The sequence below is a fragment of the Sciurus carolinensis genome, chromosome 5 (assembly GCF_902686445.1).
Source record: "Sciurus carolinensis chromosome 5, mSciCar1.2, whole genome shotgun sequence".
In the NCBI taxonomy this organism is placed as follows: domain Eukaryota; kingdom Metazoa; phylum Chordata; class Mammalia; order Rodentia; family Sciuridae; genus Sciurus; species Sciurus carolinensis.
Genome location: NC_062217.1, coordinates 33,682,900 through 33,702,051, shown reverse-complemented (window position 1 = coordinate 33,702,051; position 19,152 = coordinate 33,682,900). Strand labels below are relative to the sequence as shown.

At 36.3% G+C, this 19,152-nt stretch overlaps 1 pseudogene; it reads right to left on the bottom strand.

Moving 5' to 3' along the window:
• Positions 1-12,059: 12,059 nt before the first annotated feature.
• LOC124984356 (elongation factor 1-gamma-like) lies at positions 12,060-13,306 on the bottom strand (annotated as a pseudogene).
• Positions 13,307-19,152: the final 5,846 nt, after the last annotated feature.

The window sequence follows — 19,152 nt, the reverse complement described above, 5'->3', positions numbered from 1 at the left end:
AGCTCATACCAACCTAAGACAGGAAATGTGGGCTAGAGCCTCATTATCCAATGACAGGTAAGGATGTTGCTCTATCACGGACACCCTAAGACAGGTGCAGTTCCCGAGGGATTGTCACTCCAGCTCTGTACCTGTTCGGGCAAGCCGCACCCCCGCCTCGCCAAATAGCCTCTATCACCCCCTTAAAATATGGCTATTGAAATATGGTCAATAATTTTATAAAAGAAAGGGGGAAATGTCAGGGAGCAAGAAGAAGTTCTCATTCTGAGAACATTCTGACCTTTACTATAAGCAGCAGTGCCCCTCCCCCCTCCTGGCTGATAGTTCTAACAATATGGCGCCATAGGCACCGTCCCTGCTTCTCTTCCGGGATCTCACCTTCCAGCCGGTGCGAACTTGCACCCTATCAGGAGCCCAATAGAAGAACACAGCCAACCAGCCTGCACCTCATCATACCCCTCATTCCTTCAGCATAAATACCGGTGAGAACAATAAAAATTTGCAGCTTGATCAGGAAAAAAAAAAAAAAATGTTCTCACTGACGTGTGGAAACTAAACCACAATAAAGGGTAGGGAAGGGAGAAAGAAATTCAGTAGATTAGACAAAGGGGAATGAAGAGAAGGTGGGGTGGATAGGAATATGAAAGATAGTAGAATAAATCTAACATAATTTTCCTAGGTACACATATGAAAATACCTAAGTTGAATCGCACCATCATGCCCACCCACAAGAATTCAATCCTACTTAGAATAAGCTATATTCCATGCTTGTATAATTTTATCAAAATGGGGTCTACTTTCTTGTATAACTAAGAAGAACCATTAAAAACAAATAAATAAAAATTATTACAAATTTATTTTCAAAAAAAATGTCTATATATCAGCTACTACAACAGGAGGATCCCAAACTGATGATCTGCAGCAACTATGGGATTTTCTTGCTGGCGTTCATGAAAATGAATTTTTAAAAACAATTTCACTTTCCTCATTTATTTTTCTTAGCCTAGCCCAATTTACTTCATGTTAGCTTTGTGTCTACTTAATTTGTCAGGCTAACCAGAGGTTTTTTTCAATGGTAACAGCATAAAGCTGAAACCTATAATTTTATAAACTAAAAACAGATTGCAAGAACAAATAGAATATTAGGGTGTGCACACTCTGGTGCTTAATTTTATCATGCAGAATAAAGATAAAATTGTTGGTCACTTAAAAATATATACATATGAATCAAACAGTTTTTGCTCTTTTTTTTTGCCTTTAACTAACCAATAACTAACCATTTCTGGTACCATTTTCTGGGAAAAAAATAATAATCTTTTCTCTAAGAATTTGTCTTTGTATCTTCATAAAAAAAAAAGTCATGTGTGTATGAGTCTATTATTGTACCTTACTTTTTATTCTGTCCTATTATTGATCTATTTTTTACTTTAATACAACTCTATACTTACTTGTTTGCTGTAGCTTTAAAATAAGTCATGAAATCAGGTAGTTCTTCCAGTTTTACTGATTATTTTGGCTACTGTAAGTTATTTGCATTCCACATGAATTTTTACGTCAGCGTGATGATTTCTACCAAAAATAATACTTCCTGTATTTATGATCAGATTTGTGTTAAATCTATGGGTCCAACTGTGGATAATGGAAATCTTAATAATATTGAGTTGCCAATTCATGTACAAAATAGATGTCTCAGTTTAGGTAGTTATTTCTTTCTTTCTTCACCAATGTTTTATAGTTTTAAGTACATAGTTCCTGAGTATATTTGCCAGATTGTCCCCAGGTAATTTATATAGATATGTAATTTATATATATATGTAATTTATATATATATGTATATATACATATATTTATATATATATATAAAATTTTAGGCTTTTCTTTCTTAATTTCTTCACCAGTGTTTTACAGTTTTAAGTACATAGATCCTGAGCATATTTGTCAGATTCTCTTCCAAGTAGTTAATATTATTACCCCAAAATATTCATATGTTATGAATGATACTGTTATATTTCCATTGATGATTATTTTCTATATTTTTAATTGTATTCTACCATCTTGAAAATTCACTTATTAGTTCTAGAAACTTTTTTGTAACTTACCTGATATTTTCCACCAAGGGCAATAATGCTGCCTGCAAATAAAGGCATTTTTACTCCTTTCTTCACAATCTGGATGTTTACATTTTCTTGTCTTATTTCAGGGGTTAATATTGAATACTAAGCACACTATTGAATAGAAGTGTTGAGAGTGGTGAGAATAGATCACTCAATTTGTCAGCATTATGTTCAATGTTTAATTTGGTGTCAGCATCTGCAACTTTTTGTAGATGTCCTTTATCGCCTTGAAAAAAAGTGCCTTCTATCCTAAGCTTGCTATGATTTTTATCAGGAAAGAATGTTGAATTCTATTCATTTTTTTTCCTGCAGCTACTACTTTTTCAGTTTGTTAATATTGTATATTAGTTAGGTTTTCATTGCAGTGAACAAAATACTTTACAAGAATAACCTGATGAAGAAAAACTTTGTTTGGAGCTCATGGTTTCAGAGGTTCAGTCCATGATCACCTGACTCCATTGCTCTGGGTACAAGAGGAAGCAAAAAATCAAGTCAGAAGGACATGATAGAGATATGCTGCTCCATTCACAGCATCCATAAAGCAGAAAGAGAGAGGGGAAATAACTGTAGTAAAGATAAGCCCTTCTAGTGCACCCTTCCAGTGAATGACCTCCTCCAGTCATGTCCAACCTGCCACAATTATGACTAGTTAGTCCATTCAAACTAGGATGGACTGATTAGGTTACAGCTCTCAAAATCCAACCATTTAACCTCTGAACATTTCTGCATTAACACTGATGTACATGAGGAACCCTTCATATCTAAACCATAATATTCTGCCACAGCCACCAAGTTTGTGTCCATCTCACAGTGCAAAATGTATTTAGTCCATCTCAAAGAGACTGCATAGTCTTAACTGTTTCAGCACTGCCCAAAATTCCACATCCAATATTTCCTCTGAGACTGAAGACCAACTCTTGGTTGTGAGCCCCTATAACTCAAAGCAAGTTACTTACACACACACACACACACACACACACACACACACATATCCAATATACAATGGCACACAGTAAACATTCTCATTTCAAAAGGGAGGAAGAGGAGGATGGAAAGAAAGGATGGGACCAAAGCAAGATTGAAACACAACTGGACAAACAAGTCCTGTAGTACCACATCCAGCATCTGGGGCAAATGATAGAGAGATGTGTTCTTCTAAGGGCTTGGTCAGCCCCATCCACTTGGCCTTGCTTCAGTGCTGATGGCCTCTTGCTTAGACTTTCTCCAGTCAACAACTCTCCTTGGCAGATAGTCCATGTTACCAGCATCTCTTCATTCCTGGTGTTTCCATTCCAGCTTCAGCTTCACCCTCACAGCTTTGCATATCATCCTCTTGGGGACAGCCTTTAGGAATTCTGACTCTATTACACTTCCTGGTCTCCCAGGCTTTCCTCTGAAAAGTTGGTGGAAACTACCATGTCCCCCTAACTCCATTATCTTGCATTTATGCAGAACCAACACCACATGGATGATGCCTAGGTCCACTACCAGTTCAAGCAATAGCAGGGACCCCTGGGTTCATACCTGCTGTGACTTCTGAGTGCCTAGGTGGCAGACTATGTTGAAAAGTCTTCCCAGCCCCTCCTTTGCAAATAGAATTGCCCAAGGTTCTCTTCTTAAAGGGTTTTCCCTTTTACACCCTGAGTCTGTAATGATTGTGATTTTGCAAATTCCTGAGATGCCCTCTGGGCACTTTTCTATTATTTCTGTTCACAGTACTTAACTTCTCTTTAGTGGCAGTAATCTCTTTAACAACTACACCTTCCTTGGCCATGTAAATTTTTCTGGCCAAATGGCAAGTTTTTAAAATCTTTCGCCTCTAATTTCTGCCCCTGATTCACATAATAACCTTGGATAAAAGTTGCCAACACAATCCTTGCCACTTCCTTAATACTGTGCTGCCTTGAAATTTCCTCCACCAGATTAATTAGTTCATAACTTTTAAATTTAACCTCACGCAATGTCTGAGGACATGGGCAAATGTCTATAATGTTATTTTGACTGGAATGTAGTATGTGTGACCTCTAGTCCAATTCCCAACAGACTCCTCATTCCCCTCTGAAACATCTTGAGCACAGTTTTTACTATTCACATTCCTATCTGAACTCCCACCAGAATCACCCATTAATCTCCACTAACAACATTCTAAGACTTCTTTAGCCTGCTTGTGCAATCTCTTCTAAACCCCTCCTGAAAATCAATTCCAAAAGCATCTGAATGGCATGATCAGGCTAGTCACAGTCACAACCCCACATCTTGGTTAGATTTCCATTGCTGTGACAAAAATACCTTACAAGGCCAGGCATGGTGTTGTACACCTGTAATCCCAGCAGCTCGGGAGGCTGGGGTGGGAGATGTGTGAGTTCAAAGCCAGCCTCAGCAAGAGTGAGGTGCTAAGCAACTCAGTGAGACTCTGTCTCTAAATAAAATATTTTTTAAAAGGTTAGGGATGTGGCTTAGTGGTCGAGTGCCTCTGAGTTCAATCCCCAGTACACCCCCTCAAAAAAAACCCCTTATGAAAACAACTTAGGGAAGGAAAAGTTTATTTGGGGCTCATGCTCTTAGAGGCTCAGTCTATGGTCAGCTGATTCCATATTCTGGGCCTATAGTAAGGCAGAACATCATGTCAGAAAACCATGGTGATGAAGCACTGCTCTTCTCATGGCACTCAGAAAGCAGACAGATTGGGGAGGGGACGCAGGGAAGAGGTACCATTCCAGGACATGATCCCAGTGACCCACTTCCTCCTCCAGCCATGCCTTACCTACTTAAAATTACCACCCAGTCCATTAAAACCAGAATGGATTGATTAGGTTACAACTCTCACAATCTTATTGCACCTCTGAACATTTCTGTATTAACCTAGGAATTTTCAAAACATATGGTGAGTTGTGTGAATTTAATTATGTATTTTAAACTCTTTATCCAATTCATTCTATAATGAATTCCTCTTGGTCCTGATATTCAATTTGCAAAAGTTTTGTTAAAAATGTTTCTGTACATGCTCATAAAGGACATTGGTCTATAATGCTATTTTATTGTAATTTTTATATTTCCTTTTTTTTTTTTTTAGTTCTAGATCCTCTGCCATATAATTTACTTATATTAACTATATTTCATAGTCAAGAACTGCACCTTAGAATAGGAGCAGTCAGTTGGAAAATTCTAACCATAAAATGAACCAGATGGGAAAAAATGTTGACAGGATACAAACAGATCATCATACATAACAAAATAAGAAGAAATTTAGGTTGTGATGTAGCTGATACCATGCCTACATAATGTATACACACAGCCACACCTATACCAATAAGAAATTATCCATAGGAAAATGAAATCTGAATTAAACTTTTTGAGATTTCTTTTTATAATCAACTGAACAGTGATTTCTCTTCACTTATAAGTATTGAGAACAGATTTCTTGAAATTTTAAGTACTTATTCACTTTTCTTAGAAATAGTATTGATTGCCTTCACTTCTGTGAGGTCTTTATAAGGTCTTGCATAACAAACAATAAATATTCATTGGTAAGATTTCTACAATACAATGAGAAAAGAGTGGTGATTTTCTAGCCAACCTAGGTTCCAAAAACAATGCTTGGAAAACTAGACCATACGTGAATAAGGCTGCTAGCTGGCTTTTATGCTTAGCAATAAAGCAATTAACTACTGCATTTCCTAAACTTTGATGAAGCTTCCCAAAGAGTTACAAAAACAGACATCTGAAGAATCTAATTTAAAAACTTCATGAAAGATAAATCAAACAATTCCATCTTTACATCTTTCAAATGTCTGATGGTTGACATCAATGACAAAAGGTCTGAAATTATAAGAAAAATTCCATAAAAATGAAAAATAATGAAAAAGATGTATAGAAAAGATCTATAGACAATGTGTAAAATGAAGGAAGCAGCTCAATGGAAAGTGTTTCCTAAATTACTTATTCCTGAAAAGTAATCTGCATTTAATTTATCTAAACTTTAGAAACTTCATTAGGCTAAATTTTTCCTATAAAAATTAATTCAGAATTTTTCTTTTTCTATCAAAATTATACATAATTTAAAAATTAAATAATTTAATTATTAATTTAAATAATTAATCATTAATAATATAATAATTTATATAATAATTTAATATAATGATTAATAATATTAATAGTTTAAAGATTAAAGTTACTAATTTATTCTGCTCTAAATGCAAATTTTCTTTTTTTTTTCACAATGGTTACATTTTATAAAATTACTGTACAATATCAAAAGCAAGAAATACATTAGTACAATGTGTATATTTCCCTCATTTTTTCACACATGTAGATTCACATGATCTGTGCAATCAGGATACGAACTACTCTGTCACCACATAGATCTGCAACCCTTTTACAGTTACGTGTGCTCCCCCATCTCTAAACCTTGGCAACCACTCTTTTGTCTTCCCTCCACAGTTTTGTCATTTGCAGATTATAAAAATGAAATCATCAAGCATGTGACTTTTTTTTTTTTTTTACATAGGGCAATGATGTTTATTTATTTATTTTTTTTCCTTCCCCCCCACCCCTCCCACCCCTCTTTTCCCTCTATACAGTCCTTCTTTCCTTCATTCTTACCGCTCTCCTTATCCCTAACCCTAAACCTAACCCTAAACCTAATGCTAACCCCTCCCACCCCCCATTATATGTCCTCATCCGCTTATCAGCGAGATCATTCATCCTTTAGTTTTTTGAGATTGGCTTATCTCACTTAGCATGATATTCTCCAATTTCATCCATTTGCCTGCAAATGCCATAATTTTATCATTCTTCATTGCGGAGTAATATTCCATTGTATATATATGCCACAGTTTCTTTATCCATTCATCAACTGAAGGGCATCTAGGTTGGTTCCACAATCTGGCTATGGTGAATTGAGCAGCAATGAACATTGATGTGGCTGTATCTCTGTAGTATGCTGATTTTAAGTCCTTTGGGTATAGGCCAAGGAGTGGGATAGCTGGGTCAAATGGTGTTTCCATTCCAAGCTTTCTGAGGAATCTCCACACTGCTTTCCAGAGTGGCTGCACTAATTTGCAACCCCACCAGCAATGTATGTGTGTTGGGAATCAATCTCACAAAAGAGGTGAAAGACCTCTACAATGAGAACTACAGAACTAATTTACTAATTTATTCTGCTCTAAATGCAAATTTTCTTGAAGTTTATTAATTCCACCAATACTTGAGCTTCAAGTATTTGAACCACAATTTGTTTCATTTTTCCCTTTTGCCACAGTAAAATGGTAACCTCTCACACCCTTCTTATTGATGGTATTCATGTGCTTTAGGTGTAGAAAAAAATGGGAAACAGCTGTCCAGAACCACACATAATTAACTTAGCTATCCCTGTGGATGTGAAGCTGCCTTCCTTATTTACCATCATTGTAAATAGACCTTATAAAAAATGGACATACAAATAAAAACAAATTGAGTTGATTTTGTTTGGCTATTACACTTTAAACAACTTCATTTCGAAATATAGGAGCCACGCTGGAAAAATTAATGCAAAGCGGCTTGGAAGGTGAGGAATACTTCATCTCTGAATTATTTAATTAATTTCCTACTCTTTCCTCAATATTCACAGCTTTTTTTTATAGGTCTGAGAAATAAAACAGTTAACCCACTGAGTCTGCCTAAATAATAAAGTCATACAATGCTGATCCTAATTGTGAATTCTACTTTTAGTTTCTTAAGTAATTTGTTAAATAATAACATTTATTGGAAGAGTAACAAAGAATAACTCAATTTAACTTGAGTATAGACTACATGATAAACAATAGCCTCCAAAACAAATACCACCCAGTGCCTGTTTTGTAAATAAAGTTTTATTAGAACACAATGATGTAATTTTCCCTAAGTGTTATCTGTGGCTGTTTTCGTGCTACAAGAGCTGATTTAAAAAACTGTGACTGGGATCTTATGACCCACAAAACCTAAAGTACTAACTCTCTGGGTCTTCCTAGAAAAAGTGTGCCACGTCCTGATATAGATTCCAAGTCAGATAATACATCTATAATTTTGCATTTAATATTAATCGGATTGAATTTGTAATTTTCTACCTGATTAGAAATGCACACATCTCAATATTATATAGAAATCATTTACTTTTACAATAATCACCTGATCGAAGAGATTTCCATAAAAATCAATGCCTTTATTTTTTATTTTTTTATTAGGAATTTTCATATGCTCTTAATACTAAAAAGGGTGTTCATTGTGTTCAGTAAATAAGGTTAACTTTTTTTGCATATTATTGGTAAGCCTCAGGGAGTAATAATTCATTCCTTATTGAAAAATGTTATCAAACATCAGGTAAGACAGTGATGGGATGCAGAGGGAATGGAGTTCTTCATCATCTGTACCTTTAGAAATGTAACCAATTTTCAAATATCACTTCTAAAGCAGGAATTATGATGCATTGTGAGCATGAATATTCTACCTCAGGTGTCCAAGAAATAGAACTTAAATTTTCTTACTGATGACTTAATGTAGTCTGTTTTTCCTAGCTGAATTCTATATGTTGCAGAAAACCTACTTTGGGCTATTGAAAATATTCCTAAGACATTCAGACATGAAGGCTGGTGTTTTCTTTCCTCTCTGTCCTTAGAGACCCCACAGAGTTTTTAATTTCAATTGGCTTGTGCAGTCATCTTAATGGACACAGGAAAGAGACTGAACTGATTGTGCAAATAGAGAAACTGTAGACAGCTGCTGTGTTGATCTGACTGGACCTTTGTGCTGTCCAGCTGTCATCAGTCCATGTTGGTGTGCCCTGGGGTATACACATCCCACCTCATCTCTGGCCATTTGGTCCATGTCACTTCTGCTATCATACCCCATTGGTCATCCTTGGCAAGAGTTATACATTCATGCCCACGGCTCTCTGTGGCTGAGGAAACTTGACCCATTCTGGAAACAAAAAACAAATAACATCATCACAACAATAACCCAACATCATCCCCAAATATTCAAAAAATAGTATATAATTTGGGTAAATTCTAAAAATCAGTAATATTCAATTTTGGTACAGAAAAAGAAGCCTCAGAATACTGCTTGTACATCTATTTTGGAATTTTTACCAACTGCTTACAATTCTGTATACAATGACTGATTAACTCTTATATGGTTGTGTACAGAAATTTATGGGTATGAATGATCATCACACACAATTAAGAAACATTTTTAATTAATTAATTTTAAAAATAATCTTAGATGCAGAAAAGTTTCAGACAGCCCAAAGAGTTCCTATTGTTTACCCCTCATCCAGTTTCTCCTCCTACATATAAAAGGCCCGGGTTTGATTCTCAGCACCCCCCACCAAAAAAATTCTCAATTACCCCTGGCATTAACATTTTATTTAACCAAAAAAAATTTTTTTAAAGAATCCAAATCTGAATATTCAAATTAAATTTGACAGCTTTGTCGTCAACAACTGTTGAAAGAAAAATCTGCACTGTATAAATTTTTAAATTATACAAATCATTTCTACAAAATATTATACATGTATAATTTGCCACATAATGATTTATAATATATACAGTAGAATATAACTCAATTTCTTCAAGAATTTGCCCAAATGTCTCTTAATGATGCCTTCTTAATTGCTCTTCCTAAAATTGCAAATTGGCCTTCTCTTGATATTCAAAATTCCTTTTCCTCTGTATTTGCTTCTTTGTGTGGCCTTTATCTTCATCAAACATACTACCAAACTTATTGATTGATGATGTTTGGTAGGTATCTTTTATTTTTCCTCAAAATTTCCTTTTCACAAATTGCTTGAAGTCAAGGATCTTGTATGTTCTTTTCACGGCTATATCTCCAATGTGTACAACTGATTTTTTTTCACATACTAATTCTCAGTATTGGATTTGTATATAAATATTTGTAAATAAATATATAGAGGATATATCTAAATAAGAATAAAATTTTTAGAGGGCTATTATCCAAAATATTTGTAAGGATCATTTACAGGTGTTTCATAATAATATATCATTTTATGCACCTTATACATTTCCTAACACTAATATTTACAATCAGAAAAAATATGCTTTTGAAATGAATATTTGTGCGTGTGTTCATTAAATGTGTTGTTGAAGACATTTGTGCATTCTATTGCTGATGAAAAAAATATATGGCAGAGAATCTGTAAATCCTTGAGTGTAACAGCCTCCAGGTCCTTTTCAGACTCGGAGGGCTTCCAAACTGCCTAATTTATTCATTATTGATTCCAGCCAACAATGATTTCAATTATTCCTGCTCTTTTCCTGCACTTCTCCCATCGGTTAGATGTAGAACACCGCTGCTGATGTGCCCCTCTAACCTTCACTTCTTCCGTTCAACACCTGACTCTCTTTTCCTTCTCCCTCCTTCGATCACCCAACACTCCCCAGCCAACCATCTCCTCGTGGCATCCAGGCCTGTCCTTGTCTCCCGTATCCCACAGCTGGCCTTACGTAAAACACCGGCTTCTACATGAAACACTGGCTTCTTACCTCATCAAGACAGGAATGTAGATTTTATTCACCCATTGCCCTACACGGTGCCTGAATTAAAAAAAAAAAAAATTACAAAATAATCATACATTAGGGGTAAAAATCCAAGTGTGACCTTCTTTTAAACTAGGAACATGTGCAGTCTTCTTGAAGAAGACAAACTTCAGGAAGGGGAAATTCACCTCCTCCCTCTACTTCTCAGAATTAGTTTCCGAAGATGTCCTACATGGTCTACCCTGAGCACTTCCTTCGTTTCCTCCTCTGGCGTCCTTAGGCATCCCCTCCCTCTGGCTTCCCCTTTTACATTATCATTCTGCTTTTTCGATTTAATGTGTTTCCAGACTTCCTGTATGGCACCCGAGGTTCTTGTTCTTGTTTTTGTTTGTTTGGTTGAACTTGTTTGTTTGATTTTCTCCATGAACTTACACTGGGACAACTTTCCTGTCACTACCGTTTTCACATTTGTAATCAGTCTCCACCCACCATCTGTCATTTCCAGTGGAACCGGACATCACAGCAATAAGAAGAATGTTTAAGTGGACAGGCAACATTTATTGGGTACCTGACATATGACAAAACCTGCTGAGCACCTTATGTGAATCCCCATGAGGCAGGTATGAATTCTATCCAAATTTTTAGAGAATGGGTAATTATCATAGAGAGTTTGTCCAGAATAGCAAGGGGAAGAAATAAAATTTGAATTCACATAGTATGGCTGCAGAATCAGAGCTCTTAATCATATACTAGACTACTAAAAATTAATGCTTTGAGCAAAAGGAACGGAAGTTATCTGGTGGGTGGAAGGAGTGTTCTCAGGCATCAGAGGATGTCACTGTTTATGTGGTAAGAGGATGAACACGGACTCTACGGGAAAGACACTTTACTGGACTTGTCCTGCTTTCCCTTAGAAGGCCTTACTTTGAAAAGGATATCACAATGTAAATACAGAGATAAAATTTTGATGAGATTTATTTTTCTTTCAGATCTATATGAGTTTTATTTTTCTTTGAGGCACAAATTGTTAGAAGCCAGAGACTGCTACAGTACTGAAGGTACCATGCATAGCAATATGGATTTATATAAAATCTAACTATAAAAATTGCATACTAATGGATGGCATCTAATAAGAAACAGTCTCAAGGCATCTGGGGAAAAGCAACAGCTTCAAAAACACTGAGTGTTATAAGTGTTTTGAGTCAGTAGGATAAGCTCCTTAATATATTAAGATTGTTCAACGTCTGCATAAAGGAAAGGAAAGTCAAGAGCACTAGTCAACTGTGTAATCTTCAAGAGTTTCATGATATCAAGTATATCTGTCTGTTTTAATCCTATGTAAATAATATCTTTTTGTTTCAAAGTTCAGTTTCCTTTAATGACCCCCATCTCCCTGCAGGGCAGACGCAGGCAGCTAGGCGATGGCAAGAGATGTTCACTTGAAGATCTCGCCCTAGCTGAAGACTTTGCCCACATGCTGGAAGGTCCCTCCCTGGAAAAGTACTCTGGAACTGGTGTCTGGGTAGTCTCACTGCCAGGATCCAGTTTGCACCATGTATATGACTCGTAGTCCACCTGCCAATCTGGACTCAGCGGAGAGTCAAGCTCCTGGCCTGGGAAGACCCAAACTCCAGAAATGGAGCTACTATTCTTGGTTCCAAAGAGGATGGCACTGGTCAAGGCATTCTTCCTCAGCTTGTCCAATCACTGAAACTTTCCAGTGAAGAGGTTGCAACTCATGAAGGTCTGGATGAGTTCTTCAGGAAAGAGGTGCCCCAACTACCACAAGGACCAGCCATCCTTACCAGTGTTCTCCAAAATATGGCAGCACAGAGAGCATGTCCTCATTGGAGCACTTGCATTTTAATTCATCCAACACAACGGTACTCTTAGGAAGTGAGCAAAGGGGTCCTCGGCCTTGGGCTCAGCAGCCAGCACCAGCTCACATTCATCCGTCCCCTCCTCTGAGCTGGGGCAGCTGCCTTTCCTCATCTGCTAGACTGGGACTTCTGCTTCTCTTCCTGTGAACCTTCTCTTTCCCCAGGGTGTCCTTTTTAGGCTGGCTCTCTACAAACTTTTTAGAATCAAACTGAGGCATCTTCTTACACAGTTTCACTTTCCCCAAGAGACCCCGGAACAGGGGTTGGTTAATAGAGGTGAGGAACCAGCAGTTGGTAATGGGAAAGATCTGGTGGAAAGAAGGCTCTAAGTCCTCTTTATGGAACCACAACAGGGTGCAGACAACTGCAGTGTCAGCCAGTGTCACTTGTTTGTCCACCAGAAAAGTCCTGACTTCAAGTGAGCATCCAGCAGCCCCAGAATTCACCTCACCTCTTCCTTTGCATTCTCAGTGGCCATTTGTTGTGGCGTATGATGCCCAAGGTAGGAGACACCCAGGCACTGACTGGGGGGCACTGTCTCACTATCAGGAAATCTCACCCACTGCACCACCTGGGCTGCTGCTTCCTCATAGTAGGCGATGGCATTACTCTCAAACACAGAATCCATTGTCACCTTCAAATGCTGGAACCTTGCCAGCAGAAAATTTATGGAGAAATTCAGATGTGCGGTTTGTTTGGCCAAAGTGAAAATGGGGTGCTGAGCTCCACTGTACTGAGGAGCGATGAGGGCCTTGAAGGTCCTCCAGTTTTAAGGATATGTGTACAGGGTCCCAGTTGCCATGATGATTCTGCAGAGAAAGGGGCTGTAAATAATATCTTAAAGTGAATATCTTGATCAGTGATTTCATGATTCCCTTTTTTCCTGAAGACTTCAAGCTTTATCTTCAGGTTCCTCTGGACACACTTTGACATACAATGGGAAAACTATAGGTATCAGAGGATGGAAATGTATTTCTACTTTGCCTTACTTTAGTATGTAAATGTTGGTTTTCACTGCTACTGTATTTTTCCTGTTTTAAAACTACTGCCTTCCCTGTGCTACTTCTTACTAGAAATGTGGTTATTATGATTTAGTATGAGGTGTCCCCCAAGAAATCATTTTTGAGACAATGCAACAAAGTTTAAAGGTAAAATAATTGGGCTAACCTAGTCAGTGGATACACTGAGGGTGGATTAACGGGGTGATAACTGTTGGCAGGTAGGTTGTGGATGAAGGAAATAGGTCACTGGGGTGCACCTTTGGGGTTTATATCTTGTCTCTGGTGAGCAGAGTTCTCTCTACTTCTTAATTGCTATGTCCTGAGCTGCTTTCCTCCTCTAAACCCTTCTGCCATGTTGTTCTGCCTCACATTGGGCCCAGTCTTTGAACTGAGACCTCTAAAATCATGAGCCAAAATAAACTTTTACTCCTCTATATTGTTCTTGTCAGGTCTTCTGGTCCCAGTGATGAAAAATTGACTAAAACAGTGGATGAGAAGCCTGAGAGTAGTAACACAGGGTAAATCCTTCAGGCCGTCTTCACGCTAAGTCTCATCTCTATCCCTGTCCTTCAACTCACTGAATTTGCCTCAGTTTTCTCTGAAGTTGGCTATCACTCTCATTACTATCCTTTGGATCCTTCTAACTTATTTTTGAGTCTATACTGTTTCCCTACTAGGCTTCCAACTTTCAGTATCTCCTGGTCTTATTTCATTTGTAAAAATTCAAAAGCATTTTTTACTCCTAAAACCCAGCTCTGATAATGCCACCTCTATTGCTTAGTGCCTTTGAACACTCAACTGTAGAAGGAAGTCTGAACTTCTATTCAGGCATACAAATCATCCTATGAAAATCAACATTAACCTACTAACCTCACTTTAAGTCTCAACAGATACTTATACACAATCCTGAATTGTTTTATTTCTGATTTCCCAGACATGTCTGGGGCAATATTGACCACATTTTTTTCCTTATCATATTGAGTTCTCAGCTCAAATTCCACACTGTCAATGTCATCATCTTGATCTGCCCAGCCAATGGTCCCCTGGTCTTCTGATCTCACCCACTGCTAAGGTGGAAACCCTCCTTTGTCACACATAGCAAATTCTGCAACTCTCCTGTCTCCTGAACTAGTTCATTCATCAAACATAAAGCTACATATTCATACCAATTTTTTTAGAAAATTTCAAGCTTTAAAGTGCTACATTTTTTTCATCTTTGAAGGCATTTCATCTAGATTATATTTAATGAATGATCAAAATAAATTCACTCATTCATTCAAAAATTTTACTGAATGCTTTTCAACTATTTATCTTGAAACAGAGTTGTACTGTTTCCAGTGTGAGTCAATACAGTTTCTCTCCATCTTTAATAGTCGTTTCTAAATAATAAAGCTGTAAACAACACATTTGGGGGTAAAAAGTGGCCTCTGAATATCCTCAAGCTGTTGCTCATCTGTGCACATCTGTTGGTGGTTATTAGTCACAGAGAAATGTCTAAGAGTTTACATGTTTTATTTAAATTCTCCTTCAAAGTTGCTTCATATTGGCCAACCATTATTAGATACTGACTACACTAGTCTTTTTAATGTACAAAACATTGCTTCTTATTCTGAATCTTCCTGCTTGTTCTTTAGATTGGTAATGTAAGAAAGTCCGTAATCAATATCAGATTGAAAATAATTCTGAGAACTCCAGATGTCCTTCTTTCCTTCAGATAGAAATATTCTTTTGAATTACTACAGTCTTTTTCCATCTTGTGATTCTGAGGAATTATAAACGCTTTACAGCAAGTCGTTAATAAGCAATTGCATTTGGCCAAATGATGGCCCCATTATGAAACTAATCCCACAAATGAAGACTCAGTTACAAATACAAGCTACTGATAATTCATAAACCCGTTGCATTTTATTCTTCAAATACTGCAATTGTTGTTTATTCTTAAGCATAATGATAAATATTTGTCAGATCTGTGCAGAGAACATGCAAATGAACGGGCACAGAATGCAGAATGATACTAAGTTTCATGTGGCATGTCATTTTCTCAATTTTATGAGTTATTATAAATAGGTAGAAAAAGAGTTTAGTTTACAACTAATTGAACATAACATTTTATCTACCTTTGTCAGTTGTATATTCTCATATATTTGTTAGGTTAAGATTCATTATCTTGCAAAAATATAAAAACTAACAATAAATTGAGCAAAACAGTAAATTTTTTAAATTCATATACTAATAAATATCTTCAAATAACTCATAAATTTCAAGAAAGAGCTACAGACCACAAAAGTAGAAACTGGGACTGACTCCATGCAAATAAACTCTCTCTCTGTTGATTTTTTTAATTGCTTTTGTTTTGTATTTTGTGATTTTGTGCTTGTTCATTTGTTTGCTTTGAGAAGAGGCTGTTGTTATTCTTTCTGTGTATTTCCATAGTGTGGAACATGGCTACTGATAATCTCATTCCAGAAACCCAAGAAGAAATAAAGGTTTTGTATTTCAGTACCACAATGGGAGCTCAATCGGTTGTGAGTTGTATATTCACTCTTTGGATCAGACAAGAGAGTCTGGTGACAAGATTGCAAATACTTTCCATCAAGACTTAGATCCCTCCCTTAAAACAGCAATCATGATACACAACAATTGTAATGTGTTGGGGACTCACATACTACAGTCAGTAGAGAAGAAGCAAGGTAACATAGGGGATTAATCAGGAAAACCTATGCTTCATGGAGATAGTCAGTTTGGATGAACAACATGGAAGTTTAATAGTGTGATATTATTTCAATACATATGGTTAGGTAAAACTGAGTTCCTAGTTACCCAAAGGATTAGTAGCAGTTCCTAGGTTCACGTAAAATGAGAGATGAAACGTGCTAGATGAAATGTGCTACAATTGCCTCCCCATCCATTGCTGCAGGTGTTCTTCTTTCTATGTAGCAAGTCTAATTATTTGGTATTAGGAGGTGGAGCTTTGGGGACATGTTTAGGTTATGAGGGTAGAGTCCTTATGAATGGAATCAGTGTCTTTATAAACTCTTGGGATCTCTACAGTCTTCAAAATGGAGATATAAAATGCATATTTGAACACAGGAATTTAGAATTCAAAGAAACTCTGACAAGAATAGAAACTACAATTTATGCATGTACCATCACATGGATATGTTTTAAAATGACAAAAATGAATAAGTTATAAGAAGAATATGCCGCCTGAAGAACTTTCATAACTGGAGATGAGCTGAGAGAGGAGGAAGAAGGAAAGGATATTGAGGAAGAGCAGCAAAAGAAATGGGAAACAAATCAAGATCAGAGTTTCAAAGGATCCAAATGTGTCAGGAACAAAGAGGTCAAACATGCTGAACAACAGTAGGATAGAAGAATGCCGGTAGAACCCATCCACTCACTTGTCCAATACAGACATCCCTGGGGGCCCTGGTAAAGATGATATTGAGACTAGAAGACAAGGGCAGACTGACAAGTAAATAAAAAGTAAGAGCATTAAGATGTGACTGAATTCAATCATGAGGATATGGGATGACTCAATAATGAGGAATCAACATAAATTATAAGTATTATATGAAGCAACACACTTCATATTACAATTTGTCAATGAAAATTTTATGGAAGTTAGAAAGAAAATCCCCTGCATATCTAGTTGATATAAATATGGATACAATATGTTGTTCCCATCATCTTTTCTTCATTATAGCCCTTATGATATTTTCCTACCATAATTTCTCATCTGGATTATTACATTAGCCTTATCCTGCCTCTAACTCTTCTTCCCTATTATCAGCAAACTTTAAAAATCACAAATATGATCATCTCTTTTCAAAGCTTAAAGTTTTCATGTAGCTTTCAAGATAAAAGCCAAACTATTGTAGCTCTTCATAATCAGTTCTGCATGTACAATATCTTTGCCCCACTTCATTCATAATGCTCCATCTCCCTAAAGTATAATAGTGTACTCAATATATTCTACTTCATATTTTTGCATATGTTTAGAGTACATATTTGCTTAGAATGTTCTCTTCAATAATCCCCAAACTGAAACCATACTCCTAAACACAAACACTCTTACACATAAAAATCTCCTTTTACAGCAACTTAACATCTAGTCTCAAATGTTATCTACTCTCATATGTTTTCCTTAACCCATCAGAATATTTTTGATTATGATTCCACAGAGTACATTTGCCAATAATAGCAATCGTCTAATGTATCATATCACTGATTTTTCCCGTGAGAATTGAAATTAGAAGGTCCTGCAAAGAAAGGATACTTCATGATCCTTGTAGTTTCAGAACATAAGATAATGCCTAGAAATCCTTCTTAACATAAAAGATAGAAAAATATATGGAAGGAAGCCAAAACAACTATTGGAGGGAGAAAAGAAGGATGCTGAAATTATGAAAGTTTCCCAAGTAAATCTACTTCTAATATACCAGCATATTTGAGAACTACTGGTTAGAGTGACCATCCATTCCTGGGAAGCAAAAGGAAAAAATTATTTCATTGTTTTCTTCATGGGTCTGAAATCATACCTAATTAAAAGAACACTTTGTTTTTCTTAACATAGCATATACTAAGAATTGCAGATGTCAGATTTTGGCACATTTGCAATACACTTACCAAACAAAAATTTTAAATTCACTACTTGAACCAGATAGAAGATTGGAGGAAAATAAAAAGTAACATTAATGATAACCATATTTTCTTCAAAATAAGCTGCACAGTGTTTGAAGAAAACTGTTACTCCATATGGTCTGCTAATCCAAGTGAAATAAACACTTCAAGTTTTGATGTAAATTTTTTAATCTTAGTACTAAAAGGAAAAAGTCTGAAGGCTTTGCTTATCAAATAGGACAGTAAAATAACAACAAAAAAAATTTGGCACAGTCTTTTACTTGTATTAAATGGATTAAGCTTTAAAAGGTTGCATTCTATTCTCTGCTTAGCAAAGTGTTTCCCAACTAACATTTTCTAATTATAACATCTACTGTTCTCCAAATAAATAACAGATAACAGAACCATCTATCCATGACAAATAAACAAACCTTATTCTTCAAACTCAGATTGCCATGTAGGGCAAATGGAAATGAAGACTATAATCCATCTCTTCTTCAGTTAATCTTTTGATTGGTTTCCAGTTCCCAGATTTATAGAACTTGTCATTTTCTGAATTATTATCAAATTATATGTTTGCTGAATGGTTAGTTTCAGAAAGGACATGCCATCTTGCTAAAGGAAACTTGGAATGAAGAAACTCTTAAACAATATGATTCTACAGCTACAATTTTTAAAATGAAACAAACTGATTTTTATTTTTCCTGTTTTCCTACTTTTGAAATGTCTGGATAAATTAATCTAATCCTCTGCTCTTCTTGAGACCACTTCATTTATTTGCTCAAACCTGTGCTGTGTTCCTCTCCCTCCATAACACCAAAACTCTCCTGCATCTCTCTTAGGTTTATGTCACCTACTCTGTTCTTACCCTTTTCTTAAACCAGGCTCAGAGAAATGAATTGATGGACCTAATATCTGATTCTCCTCAAAACAGTCCTGTCATATTGGTCACCTCCAAGATGCACAACTCTCTACTGTCAACACCATGAGATTTTATTATTTCACAAACAGCAACAAGTGAGCT